Raw genomic sequence first — 13,556 nt, forward strand, 5'->3', positions numbered from 1 at the left:
GTGCCTGGCCATGCAGTCGTGTGTGAACAGGTAGTACAGGAGGGGACTGAGCACGCACCCCTGAGGGGCTCCAGTGTTGAGGATCAGCGTGGCAGATGTGTTGTTACCTACCCTCACCACCTGGGTCGGCCTAACAGGAAGTCCAGGATCCAGTTGCAGAGGGAGGTGTTTAGTCCAAGGATCCTTAGCTTAGTGGTGAGCTTTGAGGGTACTATGGTGTTGACGCTGAGCTGTAGTCAATGAACAGCATTCCTTTTGTCCAGGTGGGAAAGGGCCGTGTGGAGTGTAATAGAGATGGCATCATCTGTGGATCTGTTTGAGCGATATGCAAATTGGAGTGGGTCTAGGGTTTCTGGGATAATGGTGTTAATGTGAGCCATTACCAGCCTTTCAAAGCACTTAATGGCTACGGATGTGAGTGCCATGGGTCTGTAGTCATTTAGGCAGGTTACCTTAGTGTTCTTGGTCAGCACATGCCTGGAGCACACGTCCTGGTAATCCGTCTGGCCCAGCGGCCTTGTGAATGTTGACCTGTTTAAAGGTCTTACTCACATCGGCTACGGAGAGCATGATCACACAGTCGTCCGGAACAGCTGATGCTCTCATGCATGCCTCAGTGCTGCTTGCCTCGAAGCGAGCACAGAAGTGATTTAGCTCATCTGTTAGGTTCGTGTCACAGGGGCAACCTGTGGCTGCGCTTCCCTTTGTAGTCTATAATAGTTTACAGGCCCTGCCACATCGGACGAGCTTTGGAGCCGATGTAGTACAATTCAACCTTAGTCCTGTATTGGCGCTTTGCATGTTTGATGGTTCGTCGGCGGGCATAGCAGGATTTCTTATAAGTTTCCGGGTTAGAGTCCTGCACCTTGAAAGAGGCAGCTCAACCCTTTAGCTCAGTGAGAATGTTGCCTGTAATCCATGGCTTCTGGTTGGTGTATCTACAAACAGTCACTGTGGGGACGACGTTCTCGATGTACTTATTGATAAAGCCAGTGACTGACTATCCTACCGATCCTCGACTTCGGCGATGTCATCTACAAAATCGCTTCCAACACTCTACTCAGCAAACTGGATGCAGTTTATCACAGTGCCATCCGTTTTGTCACTAAAGCACCTTATACTACCCACCAACGCGACTGGTGAGAAACCACCACTGCGACTGGTGAGAAACATCTCAAGGATGATCCATGGAAACAGGTTGCACCTGAGCTCAATTTCGAGTCTCATAGCAAAGGGTCTGAATACTTATGTAAATAAGGTATTTATGAGCTTGCCTGCGGCAATGTAACCAATAGAATAGTCGCAAAACTGCAAAACCTGTCAGTCTAGCACTCCAGGCTTAAAGTATTTGAAAGATGTCGAATAGTATTTGAACCCAGGTCTGGTGACAGATGTCGAATAGTATTTGAACCCAGGTCTGGTGACAGATGTCAGGCTGGCTTCTAAACCAGAGCTTAGAGTGAACATGATGTCTTCCTTCATAATGTGTTTGACTGAAATGTTCTCCGATATCCATGAACAGTTCTGACTGCTTGAGTTATTAGTGACTGAACCTTTCATCTCTTCACCTTTGAGTCGTGTTCATTAGGGCACCCAATAGAAAGGTTTTGGAACAACATTTCTTATTCGACAAGACCAAGTCGTTTTTTCCATTTGGTGCCTAATTAACATGATCCTGATTACATCCATTAGGTGCCTAATGAACACTGATTACATCCATTAGGTGCCTAATGAACACTGATTACTTCCATTAGGTGCCTAATGAACACTGATTACATCCATTAGGTGCCTAATGAACACTGATTACATCCATTAGGTGCCTAATGAACACTGATTACATCCATTAGGTGCCTAATGAACACTGATTACTTCCATTAGGTGCCTAATGAACACGACCCTGATTACATCCATTAGGTGCCTAATGAACACTGATTACATCCATTAGGTGCCTAATGAACACTGATTACATCCATCAGGTGCCTAATGAACACTGATTACATCCAGTAGGTGCCTAATGAACACTGATTACATCCATTAGGTGCCTAATGAACACTGATTACATCCATTAGGTGCCTAATGAACACTGATTACATCCATTAGGTGCCTAATGAACACTGATTACATCCATTAGGTGCCTAATGAACACTGATTACATCCATTAGGTGCCTAATGAACACTGATTACATCCATTAGGTGCCTAATGAACACTGATTACATCCATTAGCTGCCTAATGAACACTGATTACATCCATTAGGTGCCTAATTAACATGATCCTGATTACATCCATTAGGTGCCTAATGAACACTGATTACATCCATTAGGTGCCTAATGAACACTGATTACATCCATTAGGTGCCTAATGAACACTGATTACATCCATTAGGTGCCTAATGAACACTGATTACATCCATTAGGTGCCTAATGAACACTGATTACATCCATTAGGTGCCTAATGAACACTGATTACATCCATTAGGTGCCTAATGAACACTGATTACTTCCATTAGGTGCCTAATGAACACGACCCTGATTACATCCATTAGGTGCCTAATGAACACTGATTACATCCATTAGGTGCCTAATGAACACGACCCTGATTACATCCATTAGGTGCCTAATGAACACTGATTACATCCATTAGGTGCCTAATGAACACTGATTACATCCATTAGGTGCCTAATGAACACTGATTACATCCATTAGGTGCCTAATGAACACTGATTACATCCATTAGGTGCCTAATGAACACTGATTACATACATTAGGTGCCTAATGAACACGACCCTGATTACATCCATTAGGTGCCTAATGAACACTGATTACATCCATTAGGTGCCTAATGAACACTGATTACATCCATTAGGTGCCTAATGAACACGACCCTGATTACATCCATTAGGTGCCTAATGAACACTGATTACATCCATTAGGTACCTAATGAACACTGATTACATCCATTAGGTGCCTAATGAACACTGATTACATCCATTAGGTGCCTAATGAACACTGATTACATCCATTAGGTGCCTAATGAACACTGATTACATCCATTAGGTGCCTAATGAACACTGATTACATCCATTAGGTACCTAATGAACACTGATTACATCCATTAGGTGCCTAATGAACACTGATTACATCCATTAGGTGCCTAATGAACACTGATTACATACACTAGGTGCCTAATGAACACGACCCTGATTACATCCATTAGGTGCCTAATGAACACTGATTACATCCATTAGGTGCCTAATGAACACTGATTACATCCATTAGGTGCCTAATGAACACTGATTACATCCATTAGGTGCCTAATGAACACGACCCTGATTACAATGAGGATGTATGTGCATAGAATCGAGCTCAGTGGTACTGGGCACCGACTCAAACTACTTTATCTTACTGTACTTACTTTTGGTTTCATTTTGTCAGGAACACTGATCGACATGTCTGTAATGTGGCACCTTTAACCATATGTAGCACATATCAACGTTGACATATGAGAACATCTTGCATGCATGACCACGTATTTAGTTTTCAGTAATAAGTGTTGTACACTCAACAACTATTGGCTGTATATAATGTAGAAATACAGTATGGTTCCCCAACTGACGGTTTTATTTTGCCCCGCAAGTTTTCTGATATTTTATTTTTCTTGGTTTGACATAAGACTTAAAACACCAGGAAATCAGCTCCTAGTGATTTTAATTGTGGAAATCTGTTCCCCCACTATTCCCACGCATAATAAAGAGACACGTGATCATACACAAATGTAAGCAAGGTTTGAAATGATTATGTTTTAGTCAAATATTATATCTGTTTGGGCTTCTTGCGGTCAATTTGCAGTCTATACATTATTAGTAATTATGTTCCCGGTCCCCCGACCATCCACTCAAGAATTTTTTTTTTAAATCACCCCGCGGCTGAATATAGTTGACGATACCTGGTATAAAGGCTTTGAAGACCACTCAAATTAAAACCAAAATTCAGGTACTGAATACCACTAATGTACATGAACTGAAAACTAAAGTCACTAATGTATACAAAACATTTTTTTTGAGTTACTGATGTCGTGCTGACAGATGTAGCCTACCCATTACCCCGCACTTCATAGCTCATAGTCTGAGTGTGTTTGGTCCTGTTCCTAGAAGGTCTCCACCTAAACACACATCCTGCCTGCTGTCAGGTCTGGCCCATCTAAAATAATAGCCCCAACAAGTACTGTCTTTATGTCTGGAAAATCAGCTCCTCATCTGCCAAACACTGTTTCACATGGTTCCGGAATGGAACATCATGGGATTTGATTGAACACTAACAGTCCATATTCCACTTCCACTAATAACACTGTTCCAGTCAGACTAGAGTTGGGATTAGGATAGGAAGTAGGAGCTAATGCAGGGGAGAGGTCTGTCTGAGTGCTGTGTGCTGTACAGTAATGGGTGGCTGAAGACATAGTGTAGCCCTGGTGCTCAGAACCACTCCGGACAGGCCCAGAGAGGGCTGGGGTCAGCATTAAAGGTTCAGCCAATCAGCAGGCCAGCTACTTAGCTGTACATACTTGGTCTGTGTCCACCTAATGACTAGTATATCCTGTATGTCCTCGTCACCAGACGCCACTGGTTTGTGTGCCACGCTCAGGCCAGGGCTCAATGCTCAGGCCAGGGCTCAATGCTCAGGCCAGGGCTCAATGCTCAGGCCAGGGCTCAATGCTCAGGCCAGGGCTCAATGCTCAGGCCTGGGTCAATGCTCAGGCCAGGGCTCAACGCTTAGGCCAGGGCTCAACGCTTAGGCCAGGGCTCAACGCTTAGGCCTGGGTCAATGCTCAGGCCAGGGTCAATTGGGTGGGTAAAGCTAGCATGGCCTGCATGTCTCTTCTACCACTTTCACACAACTGAGCTGAGCTGAATCAAGCCAAGCCAAGCTATATGATAGTGTGAACAGGATTTTGGTCTGCTCTGACCACTACCCACAGAGGGCTAAGAGCAGCATAAAGGGGGTCAACCCAGGCACCAAGTTGTGCAGCCTGAGTTTGTATGGCACACTTTCAAGGCTGGGACTCAATACTCAGGGACATTTTAGTGCACCAGAGAAGGAATGACAAGAGCATTAATCATTGTAGTATAGAGTCAGACCACAGACACCTCTGAATGTAATCTTTTACACATAAAGCCCACTGAAGGTCACAGTACGGGAAATGCAACAGAAATTCAAACTCGCAACTGGTGCAACAAATCCCTGATATAAAGTGAGATACAGGGCGTTTTTCAGTATGTATACTACCGTGCTCCATACTCTCATGCTCTGACTGCATTCTCAGAGGACGTTCTCTTGAGTAACCATATGTAGCATATATATATACATATATGTAAGGATAAGAGTGTGGAGAACACATAAAACATACAATTTTGAGAAGCACCCCCCCCCTTCTGCATTACCTCAAGCTGCATCTCCCCATTCACTGAACCTTCTTCTAGCCAGGACAATGGCAGCAGGTAGCCTAGTGGTTAGAGCGTTGGGCCAGTAACCCAAAAATGTCCGCCATTTTGTGTGTGCATCAGAATTCTGTCAACACTTTTCGTTGAAACTTGCATCGATTCAAGCTTCCAAATGTGTACCAGCGGAGTATGTATAGAAAAAGAGCCCTCAGTGCTCCATTACGCATACTTCATGATTCATGCTCCAATTAGTGTGCTCGGAGCATGGTAGTATGCATATTGAGAAACACCCATTCTTCTCTTGGCCTTAATGAGGATTCATTATGCATATTATTATTATTATATATATATTAAATTGAGAAACACCCACAGTCCTCTCTTGGCCTTAATGAGGATTCATTATGCATATTGAGAAACACCCACAGTCCTCTCTTGGCCTTAATGAGGATTTATTATGCATATTGAGAAACACCCACAGTCCTCTCTTGGTCTTAATGAGGATTCATTATGCATATTGAGAAACACCCAGTCTTCTCTTGGTCTTAATGAGGATTTATTATGCATATTGAGAAACACCCACAGTCCTCTCTTGGCCTTAATGAGGATTCATTATGCATATTGAGAAACACCCACAGTCCTCTCTTGGCCTTAATGAGGATTCATTATGCATATTGAGAAACACCCACAGTCCTCTCTTGGCCTTAATGAGGATTCATTATGCATATTGAGAAACACCCACAGTATAGCTACTTCTGTATCAGTCTCAGATTTCATATGCAGCCAATTTATTGGTAAGAATCACTCCTCTGGAGTCTACAGGTGATTTCTTACTAGGAGTCAGCATCACGCTCATTTGCAGGGATTGCAGCAGGTGCATTTGTATTCTGCAACACGCAACACTGTGAAGCATGTGTTTTATATTGATGAGCCGATAGACTTTGGTATTGGGACCATGAACCAGAGATAACGGCCACATAAATCATTGGATTTCTCAGCCAACCATGCGCACCGACCTCTTCCAAATAGATAGATACCGGCATCACACACCAGGCCAGCCAAACATGTGAGGAACATCCCCTCTGTCCAGCTGCCAAATAGATAGATACCGGTATCACACACCAGGCCAGCCAAACATGTGAGGAACATCCCCTCTGTCCAGCTGCCAAATAGATAGATACCGGCATCACACACCAGGCCAGCCAAACATGTGAGGAACATCCCCTCTGTCCAGCTGCCAAATAGATAGATACCGGTATCACACACCAGGCCAGCCAAACATGTGAGGAACATCCCCTCTGTCCAGCTGCCTTGAAATTCTTATTGCTCGACATGGCTTGAAATCGTCTGTCCTTTTGCCATGCATCCAAAAGGATTTTGTTTCTATTGAACAGCTTGGAAAAGAAAAGCAACTTTATCCTTGTGCTTAAGGTGGACTGATGGATAAATAAATAAATAAATACATTGAGAAAAGGAGCAATATTGAGGGGGAGATGGAGGGGGTGAGGGAGAAGGGGAAAGAGAAGGAGAGGGAGGAGAGAGAGAGTGATGAGATGGAGAAGGAGATGGAGAGACAGCTATAGAACGACTGGCATGTCCTCTGCCTCTCCTCTCCATGTCTCTCCTCTCCATGTGTCCATCTGTTCACCAGGTTGTCAGGCCATCTTCAGAAATCTAGCTGTGAGGGGCTAGATGAGGTCAGAGACTGAAACGTTCCTTTACATCTCTCTCTCTCTCTCTCTCTCTCTCCCCATGTCCCTTCAGGGCGCAGCCAGAGGCTTCAACAAGAAGAGAAGTCAGGAGAGATGTCAGGGAGCTATTAAAACAGTGCTTCAGTCTGTGTACAGTATCTGCCTGAAGTCACTGTTGTCTTTCCCATTTATCTGTATATCAGCTGTTCTGGGACCAGCTGAGAGGTGTGTGTCTGTGTGTGTGTGTGTGTGTGTGTGTGTGTGTGTGTGTGTGTGTGTGTGTGTGTGTGTGTGTGTGTGTGTGTGTGTGTGTGTGTGTGTGTGTGTGTGTGTGTGTGTGTGTGTGTGTGTGTGTGTGTGTGTGTGTGTGTGTGTGTGTGTGTGTGTGTGTGTGTGTGGCCCCACCTGTGCTACAGCTGATCTCAGCCCTGCTGCTGAGTAATCTCATTGCTTTCACCTGGGGAGAGCAACCTGGTGCTCTCAGAGATTAAATAATCCCCTGCACCAGGCACTAGCACACAGTGGAAGATTGCATCTAGTAGCTTGGAGGCAGGGATATTGTCTTTTTCACAAGGAAATCTTATATTTGGTTATTTTTAACCTACTGCAGTGTATTATAGGAGGCTACCATAGTGTAGTGAAGTGGTTCTTACTCAACACCACAAATACCTTGATTTCATTTCTCACCAGGATATAATAATCCTATGTTAATGTGTGTTTCAAAAACTACAGCAACAAGTTGACATTCTGGGTGGTTCTCTTCCTCTCACCCCCCTGTCCCTGGCAGCGAGCATCAAAAAACACAAACACACACAACAATAACACCAAAGCACGTGAGGCGAGGGAACCCCGTAAAAGAGAGCCATGGGTGAAGTGAATAGAAACCTCTGCATGGCTTCTATTCATCCCTCGGTACTGAATGCTTCCGCTCACAAAGACCCATTGGTTCACGCCTCACTGTGCTTCAAACTGCTGATTCAATCTACAATCCTCACTCTGTGGTCCCCTCTCTCTCTCTGTTTGTCGACCTCTTTCTCTTTCTGTCTGTCTCTCTTGCTCACTCTGCCCCCCACCACCACTCTCTCTCTCTCAATTCAATTTCAATTCAAGGGCCTTTACTGGCATGGGAAACATGTGTTAACATTGCTAAAGCAAGTGAAGTAGATAATATACAAAAGGGAAATAAACAATATAAATGACCAGTGAACATTACACTCACAGAAGTTCCATATGAATAAAGACATTACAAATATCATATTATGTCTATATACTGTGTCGTAACGATGTAAAAATGGTTAAAGTACAAAATAGAAAATATATCAACATAAATATGGGTTGTATTTTCAATGGTGTTTGTTCTTCACTGGTTGACCTTTTCTTGTGGCAAAAGGTCACAACTCTTGCTGTTGTGATGGCACACTGTGGTATTTTACCCAGTAGATATGGGAGTTTAACAAAATTGGGTTTGTTTTAGAATTCTTCGTGGGTCTGTGTAATCTGAGGGAAATGTGTTTCTATGGTCATACATTGGGCAGGAGGTTAGGAAGTGCAGCTCAGTTTCCACCTCAGTTTGTGGGCAGTGTGCACATAGCCTGTCTTCTCTTGAGAGCCAGGTCTGCCTATGGCAGCCTTTCTCAATAGCAAAGCTATGCTCACTGAGTCTGTACATAGTCAAAGCTTTCCTTAAGTTTGGGTTAGTCTCTCTCTCACCCACTCTATCTCTCTCTCTGGTTCTTGTCCCCACTCTGGCCCTCAGCCTCCCCCTCTCTCTCTCTGGTTCTTGTCCCCACTCTGGCCCTCAGCCTCCCCCTCTCTCTCTCTGGTTCTTGTCCCCACTCTGGCCCTCAGCCTCCCCCTCTCTCTCTCTCGCTCTCTCTCTGTTACTTGTTGTGAATGTGTTGGTCAATACCACTGTGTTACAGGCCAGAGAGGCTGAGTCAACACTTTTTAATGACCACATGACCGCAGAGAGAGAGGGAGAGAGAGAGAGAGAGAGAGAGAGAGAGAGAGAATGCGGGGAAAGAAAGAGTGAGAGAGAGAATGTGGGGAAAGAAAGAGTGAGAGAGAGAATGTGGGGAAAGAAAGAGTGAGAGAGAGAGAATGTGGGGAAAGAAAGAGTGTGAAAGATGAACACAGAGAGAGGAAGAGACAGAAAGACAGTGGATGTGTCTTCAGAAATCTAGCTGTGAGGGGCTAGATGAGGTCAGAGACTGAAATGTTCCTTTACATCTCTCTCTCTCTCTCTCTCTCTCTCTCTCTCTCTCTCTCTCTCTCTCTCTCTCTCTCTCTCTCTCTCTCTCTCTCTCTCTCTCTCTCTCTCTCTCTTTTTCCGGGAACAATAAAAAGTTCTCCTCTCGGCCACTTCATTGTACAGTGTCACTTTATGATAAAAGATGAATGCATTCCATTTAGCATGTTGCCAATATCATAGATGGAGAACTCATGTGAGAGAGTAGAAACCTCCCAGACAAGCCTGACAGACAGACAGTCATTTCCATTCACATTAGAAGTGAGAAAATAAATTAATGTTTGAGAGCAAGCCAATAACATTCCAAGTATTTGAGGAAAGAGAGGATGTTGCGTATGAAATGTGGACTGAAAAAGTATCTAGCACAAAGAAGCAGGGACGTACAGTACTAGTATGGAACTACAGTACTGTATGTTGACAGTATGGAGCTACAGTACTGTATGTTGACAGTATGGAACTACAGTACTGTATGTTGACAGTATGGAACTACAGTACTGTATGTTGACAGTATGGAACTACAGTACTGTATGTTGACAGTATGGAACTACAGTACTGTATGTTGACAGTATGGAACTACAGTACTGTATGTTGACAGTATGGAACTACAGTACTGTATGTTGACAGTATGGAACTACAGTACTGTATGTTGACAGTATGGAACTACAATACTGTATGTTGACAGTATGGAACTACAGTACTGTATGTTGACAGTATGGAACTACAGTACTGTATGTTGACAGTATGGAACGACAGTACTGTATGTTGACAGTATGGAGCTATATATACTACTGTATGTTGACAGTATGGAACTACAGTACTGTATGTTGACAGTATAGAACTACAGTACTGTATGTTGACAGTATGGAGCTACAGTTCTGTATGTTAACAATATAGAGCTACAGTACTGTATGTTGACAGTATGGAGCTACAGTACTGTATGTTGACAGTATGGAGCTACAGTTCTGTATGTTAACAATATAGAGCTACAGTACTGTATGTTGACAGTATGGAACTACAGTACTGTATGTTGACAGTATGGAGCTACAGTACTGTATGTTGACAGTATGGAGCTACAGTACTGTATGTTGACAGTATGGAGCTACAGTACTGTATGTTGACAGTATGGAACTACAGTACTGTATGTTGACAGTATGGAACTACAGTACTGTATGTTGACAGTGGGGGGCTACAGTACTGTATGTTGACAGTATGGAACTACAATACCATATGTTGACAGTATGGAGCTACAGTACTGTGTGTTGACAGTATGGAACTACAATACCATATGTTGACAGTATGGAGCTATATATAGTACTGTATGTTGACAGTATGGAGCTACAGTTCTGTATGTTAACAGTGTGGAGCTACAGTACTGTATGTTGACAGTATGGAACTACAGTACTGTATGTTGACAGTATGGAGCTATATATAGTACTGTATGTTGACAGTATGGAACTACAGTACTGTATGTTAACAGTGTGGAACTACAGTACTGTATGTTAACAGTGTGGAACTACAGTACTGTATGTTGACAGTATGGAACTACAGTACTGTATGTTAACAGTGTAGAACTACAGTACTGTATGTTAACAGTGTGGAACTACAGTACTGTATGTTGACAGTATGGAACTACAGTACTGTATGTTAACAATATAGAGCTACAGTACTGTATGTTGACAGTATGGAGCTACAATACCATATGTTGACAGTATGGAGCTGTATATAGTACTGTATGTTGACAGTATGGAGCTACAGTACTGTATGTTGACAGTATGGAACTACAATACCATATGTTGACAGTATGGAGCTATATATAGTACTGTATGTTGACAGTATGGAGCTACAGTTCTGTATGTTAACAGTGTGGAGCTACAGTAGTGTATGTTGACAGTATGGAGCTATATATACTACTGTATGTTGACAGTATGGAGCTATATATAGTACTGTATGTTGACAGTATGGAACTACAGTACTGTATGTTAACAGTGTGGAACTACAGTACTGTATGTTAACAGTGTGGAACTACAGTACTGTATGTTGACAGTGTGGAACTACAGTTCTGTATGTTGACAATATAGAGCTACAATACTGTATGTTGACAGTATGGAACTACAGTACTGTATGTTGACAGTGTGGAACTACAGTACTGTATGTTGACAGTGTGGAACTACAGTACTGTATGTTGACAGTATGGAACTACAGTACTGTATGTTGACAGTGTGGAACTACAGTACTGTATGTTAACAGTGTGGAACTACAGTACAGTATGTTGACAGTATGGAACTACAGTACTGTATGTTGACAGTGTGGAACTACAGTACTGTATGTTGACAATATAGAGCTACAATACTGTATGTTGACAGTATGGAGCTACAATACCATATGTTGACAGTATGGAGCTGTATATAGTACTGTATGTTGACAGTATGGAGCTATAATACTGTATGTTGACAGTATGGAGCTACAATACCATATGTTGACAGTATGGAGCTGTATATAGTACTGTATGTTGACAGTATGGAGCTATAATACTGTATGTTGACAGTATGGAGCTATATATAGTACTGTATGTTGACAGTATGGAGCTATTTATAGTACTGTATGTTGACAGTATGGAGCTACAATACTGTATGTTGACAGTGTGGAGCTACAATACCATATGTTGACAGTGTGGAGCTACAATACCATATGTTGACAGTGTAGAGCTTTAGTACTGTGTGTTACTGCATAACTTACCGGAGAAGACCCAGTTCACTCCACTCTCCTCTTCAAGAATCTATCTTCCTCTTAATCACTGTTCTTCTTCAACCTGAAAAACAGGGGAAATAAAGATAGTCTTAGATATCAGTATTCATATACATTTTACATTACATTTACATTTACATTTAAGTCATTTAGCAGACGCTCTTATCCAGAGCGACTTACAAATTGGTGCATTCACCTTATGACATCCAGTGGAACAGCCACTTTACAATAGTGCATCTAAATCTTTTAGGGGGGTGAGAAGGATTACTTATCCTATCCTAGGTATTCCTTAAAGAGGTGGGGTTTCAGGTGTCTCCAGAAGGTGGTGATGTAGCTCAGTTGGTAGAGCATGGCACTTGTAACGCCAGGGTAGTGGGTTCGATTCCCGGGACCACCCATACGTAGAATGTATGCACACATGACTGTAAGTCGCTTTGGATAAAAGCGTCCGCTAAATGGCATATACTACTTTATACTGTGATTGACTACCACTAGTTATATGACCTCTTCCCCTTTCCATCAAACAGAACACCGCTTTACCAATCTAGTCTCTTCCCAGAGTGTCACGACTCCTACCGAAGGTGGCTCCCCTTCCTGTTCGGGTGGCGCTCGGCGGTCGTCTCACCGGCCTACTAGCTGCCACTGATTTCTTTTCCCCTTTCTGTTTATTGGTTTCACCCGTTTGGTGTGTAGGCTGATAAGTCGGGCTACGTTAGCCAGTAGGCCCGCCTGCTCTTTGTGTTGGATTGGTTGTGTGTAGGCTGATAAGTCGGGCTACGGTAGCCAGTAGGCCCGCCTGCTCTTTGTGTTGGATTGGTTGTGTGTAGGCTGATAAGTCGGGCTACGTTAGCCAGTAGGCCCGCCTGCTCTTTGTGTGGGATTGGTTGTGTGTAGGCTGATAAGTCGGGCTACGTTAGCCAGTAGGCCCGCCTGCTCTTTGTGCGGGATTGGTTGTGTGTAGGCTGATAAGTCGGGCTACGTTAGCCAGTAGGCCCGCCTGCTCTTTGTGCGGGATTGGTTGTGTGTAGGCTGATAAGTCGGGCTACGTTAGCCAGTAGGCCCGCCTGCTCTTTGTGCGGGATTGGTTGTGTGTAGGCTGATAAGTCGGGCCAGTACCCGCCTGCTCTTTGTGCGGGATTGGTTGTGTGTAGGCTGATAAGTAGGCCCCCGCCTGCTCTTTGTGCGGGATTGGTTGTGTGTAGGCTGATAAGTCGGGCTACGTTAGCCAGTAGGCCATTGTTTGTGTGTAGTCTGATAAGGCCCAGCCCGCCTGCTCTTTGTGCGGGATTGGTTGTGTGTAGGCTGATAAGTCGGGCTACGGTAGCCAGGGCCCGCCTGCTCTTTGTGCGGGATTGGTTGTGTGTAGGCTGATAAGTCCTACGTTAGCCAGTAGGCCCGCCTGCTCTTTGTGTGGGATTAGTTGTGTGTAGGCTGATAAG

General features: G+C 43.7%; 1 protein-coding gene across 17 annotated transcripts in view; it reads right to left on the reverse strand.

Annotated features, from left to right (window-relative positions):
• The window catches only part of LOC118377633 (neuronal cell adhesion molecule-like), a 182,303-nt gene that overhangs the window by 90,043 nt on the left and 78,704 nt on the right, over positions 1-13,556 (reverse strand). For all 17 annotated transcript variants that reach the window (XM_052466345.1, XM_052466337.1, XM_052466336.1 and 14 more), the window contains exon 2: positions 12,109-12,181. The gene's annotated coding sequence lies outside the window, so the exon portion shown is untranslated. The remainder of the gene's footprint in view (positions 1-12,108; positions 12,182-13,556) is intronic.

The sequence above is a fragment of the Oncorhynchus keta genome, chromosome 17, assembly GCF_023373465.1.
Source record: "Oncorhynchus keta strain PuntledgeMale-10-30-2019 chromosome 17, Oket_V2, whole genome shotgun sequence".
Taxonomy (NCBI): domain Eukaryota; kingdom Metazoa; phylum Chordata; class Actinopteri; order Salmoniformes; family Salmonidae; genus Oncorhynchus; species Oncorhynchus keta.